This window comes from Pollachius pollachius, assembly GCF_949987615.1.
Source record: "Pollachius pollachius genome assembly, chromosome: 18".
Lineage (NCBI taxonomy): Eukaryota > Metazoa > Chordata > Actinopteri > Gadiformes > Gadidae > Pollachius > Pollachius pollachius.
Genome location: NC_136951.1, coordinates 15,717,022 through 15,721,713, shown reverse-complemented (window position 1 = coordinate 15,721,713; position 4,692 = coordinate 15,717,022).

Genomic DNA, 4,692 nt, shown 5'->3' with positions numbered 1-4,692 from the left:
AACCCAACCCAACCCCATCTTAAAGACCACCGCCGCACCCACCCCATCTTAAAGACCACCGCCGCACCCCAGCCCCGGGGACCCAGCTCGAGTGAGAGGAGCCGTCTGTTGTTAGCCCCGTTAGCTTAGCTTTAGCTTAGCAATAGCGACGGTCACCCTCCCCGCCCTCCACCCTCCCCTCCACCCGCCTCTGTCTGCTTTGCGTGCAGGCCCTGGGTCTAGACTCTGTGTTTGAAGAGGAAGACGAGGACGGTGAAGATGCTATCATCCATCCCTGGGGGGGTTGATGGTAGCGATGGTGGCCGACCGCGGGCACTCCTGGGCTGGGTCGGGGGGCAGCCGGAGGAGCCTGTGTTTGTGTAGGGCTTTAGCCACTGGGAGATACTGGACTCTGGCTGCCGGCCCAGTGTGGTGGTGGTACTGGTGGGGGGGGGGGGGGGGGGGGGGGGGGGAGGGGGGGGCTTGCTTTGAGCAAACCAATCCCCCCCTGGAAGCAGAGATAAGCAGTAGACTACTTAACGTTTGGTAATACGAACCAAGTATGGGTTTATAGGAGATAAAATGGTTTGAATTGAGGATTAACTCGAGTTAATGTTCAAAGTCAAGAGGGGTTTACTTTAGATTTTTAAAACGAAGGCAACACATTTGAACTGAAAATCAATTTCACACACATTCATTACGGCTCAATTGATTTGGTCTCTCGAAGAGTGTCATGAGAATCTTAGAATTGTGAATAAAGTATTAAGTGAACTCACGGCTTTTCCTTTGGGTTGAATTATTAATCAATGCACTTCTCTGTGCTGTTTGTGGTTTATATTGGTGCGGAATCAACCAAAGCATAACTGTAATACTTTAATGCGTTTGATTGCTCAAACCCCAACAGGGACAACATCACAAACTACCTAAACAAGGGGCAGCATAATAGTGACTTGGGCGTTTGACTCACAACCAAAAGATACCGGGTTCGATCCAAGAGGCGACCTTTATCTAGACACAGATCTTCTGACCGCGATGGGACCACCTGGTATCAATAGGAAATACACGTGTGTTGCTCTCAGGTTTTATAAGTAATCTATGGAGCGGGTTGATTTTACGTCTGTCAGGCATATAATCACCTGGTAACCAGCACCGTCCTGTGACACTTTCCATGGAAGACGGCCGAGGAAATATTTACATTTAAGGGAATTTAGCAGAGGCTTCTATCAAAAGCGACTTGCAATAAGTACATTCGTCAGAAGAAAGATAAACAATATATCGCTGTCGGTACAATAACGATGTTCATAGAACCGAGTAGCAAGCACTAACAGTTGTTTGGTTAACCGATTCCCCCTATAGAATAAAGATAGCTAGATATCAAACAGGACCAACTTCCTTTTAGTTTCAGTTCGGTTAGATCTTGTCGAAAACTGTTGTCAAATGAACAGCCTGCAAATTTCACCAGTTTCAAAGTTTGTTTCCTAGGCCAAAAAGCTTCCAATGAAAAGTGTACGGTATTAAAGTAGTTTCATTTTTCTTTGTCTTGTCAGTATTATCTCGTTGTCGTTCCGCTGACTTAATTATCTGGTTTCAAGTAATAAATTGCAGTGAGAGAGAGACATCATGTATCTCATTATGCTGATGCTGTAATTCTGCCTCCTTGTGGGTTCTGAATTGCTCTATCAATCATAGTGACTCAGTGACCTGAATAACAACGCTCACTTTTATTCAACGGTGACAACAGTGTTTACATGGTATTCTGGGAATGAACCAACAATATTTTGTCTGGCTCGCACCAGTATGTCTTGAAGAAACCAACCTGGTTTTCTCTTAACACCTGTTACACCTTTGCTTGTCTTATTTTATGGTACATTATAGTTAATATAATATAATACTTTATTTATTTCTACTTTTTTTATTTTTAAGAATAAAGGCATAACCAGGTTCAGATCACTTCTGTTACTTTCAGTCAATTGCTTTCAAGGTTTGAACTAGTTTGAACCGCCACCATTTTCTACCTTGTTTACTAAGTCATTGAGCTGGCCCTTGGGCAGATCGGGGACATCAGGGTATAGAACCCAGAACCATCCAGCAGGCAGTGAGGCCGCTAGACGCCCCAAACCACGGACACCTTGACATTCCCACTTAGGATGTCAATTCCTCATCCCAACGTCCTCCGGCCCAAAGGGTCCGTCCGTCCGTCCGTCCATTGAGACACGAGTCTTGCTTTTCTGCACATGAAGTCGCCACGACAACGTGTCTCATCTCCTCCCGGTCGGGCAGAGGAGCGTCCAGCACTCAAAGTCCACGGGGTCGAAGGTCGCGACTCCAGGTGAGGCACTGTCATCGAGGCCCCTAGGACCAGGGTATTTAACCCTGCGCTGACTTAAGTCATATCCCAGGTGTGTGTGTGTGTGTGTGTGTGTGTATTTGTGTAATATACGGTGTGTGTCAGTCACGGTGTGACCCCAGGGGTACCCCCTCGCTAAACAAAGACACCACCACCGTCCGTGCACTCTCGTCACGTGCACGTGCCGAGAGTGCACGGTGCCAGAGGGCCCGGGGGTCTGGCCGGAGAGAGAGAGAGAGAGAGAGAGAGAGAGAGAGAGAGAGAGAGAGAGAGAGAGACAGAGACAGAGACAGAGAGACAGAGAGACAGACAGACAGACAGACAGACAGACAGACAGACAGACACACAGAAACACAGAGAGAGAGACAGGGGGAGATTTGGTCTCGGGGGGTCTTGAAGTTCACGTTCATTATCAGCCTCTGTTTACGACCGCTCATGTCATCACGGGGGCCCGAATGGGCCCCCATACCCCTCCGCCCCAGCGGCCCCCCAGCCCACACATTGACCCTCGGTGACTGGAGACAAAACACATGGAACTGAGCGGACAGTGTCTCTGTCCTGGGGCTTTTACTGAGCTTCTCAAGCTGTCGGCTGAAACCGCACTCACACGTGGGCTGTGCTCGCCTTGGCTCTGAACCTATTCCTGCATCGTAACAACGGTATCCGTGGATTGTTCTGTGTGTTTGTTGTCAGGTCACAAAGTATATGCACACACGCACACAACACCCACACACACTCTGACAACACTGTTGTGCGCTGTTAGCCAAGCTTTTGCCTTCTCGTAATATGGTTTGTGTGTCGTTTATTTTTTTGCATGGAAGACAAGTGGAACATAATTTAGGCAATGCAATTAAAGTAAGTGTGTGTTTGTGTGTCTGTGTGTGTCTGTATGTGTGTGTGTGTGTGCGTGCATGCGTGTGTATTTGTGTGTGTGTGTGTGTATGTGTATTTATACGTGTGTGTGTATCTGTATGTGTGTGTATGTTTGTGCGCGACATATTAGCTCGCTATATTCCATGTCTGATGCGGCCTATACGTCTGGCCTCCCATTGGCTGAACACAGGCTGGTCTCTTCTCTGAAACATGTCCGGACATGAAGCCCTAATAGGGGTTTTAAACAGAGGTGTCGTCTCAGGACAAACATAGGTGTCACTCATCCCACTAATTAGGGCTGTGCTGCCCCTCTAAAAAGCGTCCCTACTCCCAATGATGGCAAGATTAACTTCAAGTATTACACTCTGGATGAATATTCAAACGAGAACTTGCAACGCCCGGGACGTACTTTAAAAGAGTTTCAATAAACTGAAGCCTCATCCATTATTCATGACTCAGATTCTTGATGAATCAGAGTGCGGCTCTCGGACGTGTTAGAGATTGTATTCTAGTTAGGAGTCGTATTCTACCGGGTTTTTGGGGTTTCTGATTTAATTTGAATTTTTTTTTTGTGATGTAGCTCTCCAGTTGAAGTGAGAAGATTGGATGATTGATTTATTCATCGTTGGTGACCGCCCTCAACTCCTGACGCACACACACACATGGCCGCATTCACACGACACACATATAGAGGCGGGCACACACACACACACACACATATGGATGCACACACATACACACACATGGACGCGTTCACGCACACACACGCACACACGGACGCACACAAACGCACACATACACACAGAGGCAAGCGTCTAATGATAAAGTGCACGTCGTTATAAAACAAATAAAAAAATAAACATTTAAAATTAGTGCATGAATTAATGTCAGATCATTGAGTTGTCAGGTTGCCTCATTGTTGAGATTACCTCTGATTATCCATGTCTCCCAAACATCGCCCTTAATCAGTGCCTTCTGCACCCCATCCTCTCTCCCTCTCTCTCTCTATTCCCTCTATTTTCTCTCTTTCCGTCAAACTTGCTCATCCTCCATCTTTCCCGCCATCTTGCTCTCTCTCTCCCCGCCTCCACCCCCTCTGTCTTTTCCCTCTGTCTTTCTCGTTTCTCTCTTCCAATACTTCTTTCCCTCCCCTTGCCTCACTCCCCTTCTTTCCCTCCTCTTCTCTCCCTCCTTCCATGAAGAGACTAGACCATCTCTCTCTCTCTCTCTCTCTCTCTCTCTCTCTCTCTCTCTCTCTCTCTCCTAATCTTTCTCCATGATCCCCCATGATCCTCCTTGACAGCTGAGGAAGCAGCGGCGGCCATCTTGACAGTGACGGGGGTATTTATGCCTCCCCCATCCTCCTCCCACCCCTTACACCTCCTTCAAACTTTTACAGTGAAATTACCTCATTATGTTTTCAATCTAGGTTTGTTCCCAGTGAACGTAATGATAAACAGACGAGTGATCTTCTCCCATTAGGGTGCCGGCCG